Here is a 7818-nt window from a genome sequence, read left to right on the forward strand (position 1 = left end):
CTACTAGTTTGGGACTAGTTACCTAGATCTCAGAGTTGCAACTGTCTTGCTTACTGGCCTTTTGGCATTGTAGTTGCTGGGATTATTTTCTGTATTGTCTGCAGGGCCTGGTTATTTCATCTGAGTAGCTTTTATTCGTGTACAGTGAGTGCCTGCAATTTTCCCTCCTTGAATCCCCTCCTCACCTTCCTACTCCCTAAGCCACAAAAGCCTTTCAAACAAGGGACTGCTGATCCTGTCTGTGTGCCCCATCTTACACCTTTTTGCTGTCAAAGTTGTCTGTGGGAAAACAGATTTCTCACCTCTGCAAAACTACAAGTTAGCGTGGTGCCTCCCAAACTCGCCATACCAACTGTGCCTACCAGAATTTGCCCATTATGGAAACTTTTATAATTTAGGGAAAGGCAGCAAGATGGTGCAGTGGATAGAACACATATCCTGGAGAAATGGCTTCAAATCCCACGGCAGACACTGAACTTGACTAAGCCACTTAATCTTTCTTTGTCTGTTTCCTCATCTGCAAAATGGGGATAATATTAGCATCTGTCTCACAGGGTTGTTGTGAGGATAAAATGAGATAACATAGATATAGCACTTTGCCAACTTTAAGGTACTTTATGAATGCTAGCTATTATTAGAAAACCACTTAAGGTCTCTTATAGCCCTTGTGATTTTCTGCTTATTTTGGGCAAACCAAAGGTGATACTTTTGTGACTCTTTGGGGATTTACTGAACACTTTTTGTCCCAAATAGCCCCGGAAAGGGTGGGGTGGGGAGAACCTGGCAAAATTTCCAAATTTGTCCCTAAAGCTTACTAGAGGGAGCTGCCAAGAGAAACTAAAAAATAGCTGTCATGTGTGTTCATGAAGTCAGTGTTCTTATATTTAAAATTGGGGAGGGGCAGTCTAGCTCAGGGCACTTGGCCACAGGCTGGAGACAAGGCAGGGCAGGGAGCATTAATCCTGGATTTATTGCCAGCTTGATGGGTGACCTGGGGCACATGACTTAACCTCAATTAAACGTCTTCAGGAGCCTGAACACTTGGTAAACCTTAGAGCAGGTCAGTGAAATCCATCTGTTACTTAAAGTAAGCTGGGATCTCATTCCAGCAAGGGGAGGAGATGGTGACTTGCTGCCCTGTGTGGCAGGATGGGATAGATTGGAAACAAGAAAATAGTCATTATAAAAGGCCACATGGAGAAGAGCTCACCCAGATCTCCCTTTTCCCCAAACAGGGGAATCTGGTAGCAAAAACAAATAAGCAAAAAAACTATACTTCCTCCATGAGGAATAGCAGAGCTCTCCCATACTGGAGGTGAAGCCATGCTAATTAGGAAGGGTCAGCAGCCTCTGTGATCAGTTCCTGATCCTTACATATTACCTTAAGCTTTTACATAATCCATAGCTTAAGGGGACAGGGGAGGAAGCTGGGGAAATGTGCAGAAAGGGGTAGTGATAAGTTACTTATGAAATTAAGTCATTTTGATCCTAAAAGATGGGCCATTCACAGTTATCAAGGGCATCCCAAAACTGCACATCTGCAGGAGTACTTACAGGCAAGCAGCAGGAGCTGGGACTTTAACCTTAGTATTTCATACTTGCTGAATTTGCTTCTACATGATGAGCAAAAGGGTGATTTTGTACGCAGATAAAAAGAGCTTTCATTGGAATTGAAGCCTAACTGCAGGGGTGTGGCAACATATGTGTGATAATTTAACTCTTCCTCCCCAATAATTGTATACTACACTTTTAAATTTAATCTGCATCATTAGCATTTTCTCTAACTTTTACATTTTTAAATGATGAACCACAAAATAATAAATCAAACCCTAATTTGTAGCATCTGCCAATTTCCAGGTCTCAATACTTAGCTGGCCCCAGCACACCATCACCTAGCTCTCCCCCTGATGACTCAATCTTTTTTCAGATTTCAGATCTGAGATCCAGAGCTAGGAAGGACCAGGAAGGCATTAAGTTTGCAGATTAAAAAGCAGCACCAGAGCAGTGAAATTGTTGTTCTACAGAAGTGGTCAATGGCCAGCTCAAGCCCTGTAACAAATTTTCTTTTTCTTTCTTAACACATTGTTATTGTAAAGCCTGTCTCTGCCTTCTTCATGTCATATTCTTCTCAATCCGGAGCTGTAAGGGACCTCAGAAGCCACTTAATTCAATTCCTTTTCCTTACACATGAGGAAAGTGAGATGCACCTATATTCAGTGACTTGCTTCAGAGGTGGGGTTTGAGCCAGGTTCTCTGACACCATCCCCAGCACTTTTCCCTCCTCTTCCATGCCCTGCAAATAGAAGGCACTTTACTTTGGGTGAACTGTGAGTCCTCCCGGCTGACAGCCACAGGAACAACCATGAAGCTGAGAAGAGGAATAAACTCTCGGCACTGAAGGAAATGGCTAACCGGTGGGGGAAGGGGGAACAGGACAGGAGTTAAGTAATAGAGCAATTGGAGAGAGGCCTGGATGGGGAGGAGCTGAGCGGGCTCTGGTTGTTGACCAGGAGGCCCAGTTGGTGCAATGCCTGGAGCTATTTTCTCCTGGAGATCAGCTTAAGTTTACTGAATGTCAGCTCCACTTTCAGACTGGCAATAGAGCCTGAGAAGACAGGCAGAGATGAGGTGGGAAGAATATTAACTTGGATTCCTGGCTCTGGCACCTCCTAACTGGGTGACCCCGGCCAATCCACTTAACATATCTGGATCTCAACTTCTTCATCTGTGAAATGGGCAGGATAGCGTTTGCATTATCTGTTACATAAAGCTGCATTTATGAGGTTCTTGTCCCTGATCTGGGGAGGGGGGTGGGAGGGAGGAAGGAGAAACGTGTGTGTGTGTGTGTGTGTGTGTGTGTGTGTGTGTGTGTGTGTTTGGGGGAAGGCATGTCACAGATTGGGAGCAACCAACAAGTTAGGAAACAGGAAGGCAGGAGGAAGAAGCATGGCCTACACAAATATCCCGGCAGGTAAATAGAAATCTGGGATGAGGTTACAACCAGAAGTTCAAAGAGACCTACATCCAGAGGGTTAATCTGAAAGAGAGAAAGGCCCAGGGGCAGGCCATGCAGAGCAAGGTCAGGAAAACAAGGCCTGGGACAGGGGCTGGGAGAGAGTGCCAGTTTGTCTAACCTGGGTGAGGGGAGGGTGGCAGTCTATGAACTTTTGAAATTAATATTTTGATAACTTATTTTAATAGAATTCATTGTATTTGCAATCCTGTGCATTTCATTGTATGCATAGATTTCAGGGCCATGGCATTAGAAAAATTAAAAGAGTTAAAACTCCCTGATCTACAGCAAGGGATCATCCTGGAACATTTTCCTTCTATGAGGGAGGTGGGAGATCATCATCACATCCCTTCTTCATTCGTCACATCCCTTCTTCATTCGTCACATCCCTTCTTCATTTGGCTGCAGGCCTGGACAGCTATGAAAGAAGCTGTAAATGGGAACTCTATTGGAGGAAGAACTTGTAAAAATTTCAGCAAAGGAAGTTTTGCAAGGAAATGGAGGCAGCTGGGGAATGAGGAAGGTATATCGTGGTCTTTCTTGTGGGACAGGATCTTCATTTTCCCCTGATCCCAGAAGGAAAGTGGGAGGGACAACAGAAAGCAGAGGGAGACCACTACAGTCTCTGGGGGCCGGAAGAAGGATCACATAGACTTTCAAAGGACAATTCATCATCCAAATAAAATTCAAAGGCAAGATCAAGTGGGATTATTCTGTGGGAACCCTTACTGTAATGTCACTAAAGATGACTCCAAGAGACATTTTAATAGGGATTCAGATGTTAGGGATCAAAGAGTATGACATAAGCTTCAGAAGAGGCAAATTTATGATTTATTTTGGAAGTCAAATCTGGGAAGGAAGAAATGATAACTACCAGCTGTGGAGTAATGCCATTACAGAGACCATGGATAAGGGCTACTTACAAATTACTTAGAAATGGAAGAGTTGCCAAAGATGGCATCATTTCAGGGATAAAAAGACACTGCAATATTCTCATTTAACTAAGTAGAAGGCCTGGCACGTCATTACCATCTTTTGCCAATTTACATACACAGTCTGTACTGTATTCATTTAAGCTTGTTAGTCTGCTGCTTTCTCTTCCCAAGTCTTTGTTATAAGTCCTTCTTGGATTTAGAATGCTTAATAGACTCAGGCTGTTTCACTAAAAAACTCTGGCAAATTCTTTCTTTGTATCCATGCCTTCTGTTCACTAGCACCACTACTAGTTCAGGCCTTCATCCCCTCACACCTTGAATACTGCAGTGGTCTCTAGATGGTGTTTCTGTGGCTTTAATCTCTTCCCCTCCAATCCATCATACACAAGGCTTCCCGATTAATATTCTCTGCCTGCCTCAGAACTCTTGAAAGCGCTCCCCAGACCCTAGCCACTAAATTCCCAATCCTCTGGCCTGGCATCCAACAGCCTTCCATACAACCTAGTTTAAATGTACCTTTCTGGCCAAACAACCTGTTCTAAGAAAATAAGGGGATCGAGGAAAGAGCTCCTGTTTGATCCTGAAAGGAAATCTGATTATCCTTCTATCTATCTATCTATCTATCTATCTATCTATCACCTATCTATAATTTAAAAGAATCAAATGATATGATGGTATACTTAGAGAATCCCAGAGACTCTACTAAAAAGCTATTAGAAATAATCCACAACTTTAGCAAAGTTTCAGGATACAAAATAAACCCACATAAGTCATTAGCATTCTTATATATCACTAACAAAATCCAACAGTTAGAATTATAAAGGGAAATTCCATTTAAAGTAACTGCTAATAATATAAAATATTTAGGAATCTATCTGCCAAGAGAAAATCAGGAACTATATGAGCAAAACTACAAAAGACTTTCCACACAAATTAGGTCTGATCTAACCAATTGGAAAAATATTAAATGCTCTTGGATTGGGCGAGCAAATTAATAAAGATAATAATACTACCTAAACTAATCTATTTATTTAGGGCTCTACCAGACTCTCAAAAAACGATTTTAATGACCTAGAAAAAGTAACAACAAAGTTCATATGGAAAAACAAAAGGTCAAGAATTTCAAGGGAACTAATGAAAAAAAAATCAAATGAAGGTAACCTAGCTGTACCAGATCTAAAATTATATTATAATGCAATGATTACCAAAACCATTTGGTATTGGCTAAGAAATAGACTAGTTGATTAGTGGAATAAGTTAGGTTCAAAGGACAAAACAGTCAATAACTTTAATAATCTAGTGTTTGACAAACCCAAAGACCCAAGCTTTTGGGATAAGAACTCACTGTTTGACAAAATCTGTTGGGAAAATTGAAAATTAGTATGGCAGAAACTAGGCATTGACCCACACTTAACACTGTACACCAAGATAAGGTCAAAATGAGTTCATGACTCAGGCATAAAGAATGAGATTATAAATAGATTAGAAGAGCATAGGATAGTTTATCTCTCACACCTGTGGAAGAGGAAGGGATTTGTGACCAAAGAAGAACTAAAAATCATTATTGATCACAAAACAGAAAATTTTGATTATATCAAATTGAAAAGTTAGAAAACTAATGCAGACAATATTAGAAGGGAAACAATAAACTGGGAAAATATTTACAGTCAAAGGTTCTGCTAAAGGCCTCATTTCCAAAATATACAGAGAATTGACTCTAATTTACAAGTAATCAAGCCATTCTCCATTGATAAATGGTCAAAGGATACGAACAGACAATTCTTAGACGAAGAAATTGAAACTATTTCTAGCCATATGAAAAGATGCTCCAAGTCATTATTAATCAGAGAAATGCAAATTAAGACAACTCTGAGATAGCACTACACACCTCTCAGATTGGCTAGAATGACAGGGAAAGATAATGCGCAATCTTGGAGGGGATGTGGGAAAACTGGGACACTGATACATTGTTGGTGGAATCATGAATATATCTGGCCATTCCGGAGAGCAATTTGGAACTACGCTCAAAAAGTTATCAAACTGTGCATACCCTTTGACCCAGCAGTGCTACTACTGGGCTTATATCTCAAAGAGATCTTAAAGAAGAGAAAGGGACCTGTATGTGCAAGAATGTTTGTGGCAGCCCTTTTTGTAGTGGCCAGAAACTGGACACTGAGTGGATGCCCATCAGGTGGAGAATGGCTGAATGAATTTGGTATATGAATATTATGGAATATTATTGTTCTGTTAGAAATGATCAGCAGGATATTTCAGAAAGGCCTGGAGAGACTTACATGAACTGATGCTGACTGAAATGAGCAGGACCAGGAGATCATTATATACTTCAACAACAATACTATATGATGATCAATTCTGATAGATGTGGCCATTTTCAACAATGAGATGAACCAAATCAGTTCCAATAGTACAGTAATGAACTGAACCAGCTACACTCAGTGAAAGAACTCTGGGAGATGACTATGAACCACTACAGAGAATCCCAATCCCTCTATTTTTGTCTGCCTGCATTTTGGATTCCCTTCACAGGCTAATTGTACACTGTTTCAAAGTCTGATTCTTTTTGTACAGCAAAACAACTGTTTGGACATGTATACATACATTGTATTTAACCTATACTTTAACATTTTTAACATGTATTGGTCAACCTGTCATCTGGGGAAGGGGATGGGGAAAGGAGGGGAAAAATTGGAACAAAAGGTTTGGCGATTGTCAATGTTGTAAAATTATCCATGCATATATCTGGTAAATAAAAAGCTATAATAAAAAAAGAATCAGATTTAGAATTGAACCTACAGGAATGGAAGCAGTGACCCACTGGTAGTAGTAGTAGTTGGAGCAGCAGCTAACATTTATATGGTACTAAGTGCTTTACAAATATCTTATGTGATCCTCCCCATAGCCTCAACTTTAAGTTGAGGAAATAGGTAAACAATTTAAGTGACTTTCTTGAGATCACACAGCCAGCAAATTTCTGAGGCCATGTTTGAACTCACGTTTTCCTACTCTGAGTCCAACAATCTAGCCATTGCACCATATAGCTCTATTGGGTAAGAGGCTTCCACAGAGTGGGGCAACCTAAGATAACAGACGGTGTTTAATTAGGGACTGGAGCTCTCTAGTCTTTGATGCCTGAGTAAACTGAAGAGCTACAGAGGATCTCAGAAGAGAAGATGAACTGCCCTGAATGGCTGAAGGAGGTGATAAGGAACTGAGGATATGCCCCGTCCAGCTTGAGGTTATCCTCTGGACCTTCCTTTCACCTTGAGCCAGGAGTGTGGGTCCTCTGGGCACTCAGATCAGCAAAAGCCCATTTTTCTTCCCATTAGAAGTTCTGGTAACTAATGTTCAAAAGTGAGCTAGATTTCCAGATGTCTGCCAGGCAAAATAGAGAGCCATTTTCCCATTTCCTGTGAACATCAGGCTGTCTTCATCATACTGTCTCATTGCTGATGACAACAAGTATGGCCTGAATGGCAATACAACTATTATTATTCACATAGAAATTTTTCTTAATAATAATTGACTTATATAAAGCAAGATTTCTTAAACTTTTTCTACTTCCTTTTGGCCAAGAAATTTTTACGTGGACCTTGGCATATAGGTTTATAAAATAGGTATATATAAAATAGGTATATAAATCAAAATTTACTGATAATAAAACATTACCGTAACCTCCCACCTTCAGTGGTGAGACCTCAAACGAGGTTATGAATCACAGTTTAAGAATCTGGAATATAGGCCAATAGCATCTTGCCCTTATGTTGTCTTCAGCATCATCTCCAAAATATGCATGTTTTAACTTGGGCTGAGGGACAAATGAGATAGCAGAGTAAAGATGGACTTCCATGA

At 40.5% G+C, this 7818-nt stretch overlaps 1 long non-coding RNA gene across 1 annotated transcript in view; it reads left to right on the top strand.

Annotated features, from left to right (window-relative positions):
- Positions 1–940: 940 nt before the first annotated feature.
- Positions 941–7818, top strand: part of LOC141559826 (uncharacterized) — a 13181-nt gene continuing 6303 nt past the window's right edge. Inside the window, exon 1 of the long non-coding RNA XR_012487576.1 lies at positions 941–1060. This is a non-coding gene — a long non-coding RNA (uncharacterized LOC141559826). The remainder of the gene's footprint in view (positions 1061–7818) is intronic.

This window comes from Sminthopsis crassicaudata, chromosome 3 (assembly GCF_048593235.1).
Source record: "Sminthopsis crassicaudata isolate SCR6 chromosome 3, ASM4859323v1, whole genome shotgun sequence".
NCBI classification, from domain to species: Eukaryota; Metazoa; Chordata; class Mammalia; order Dasyuromorphia; family Dasyuridae; genus Sminthopsis; species Sminthopsis crassicaudata.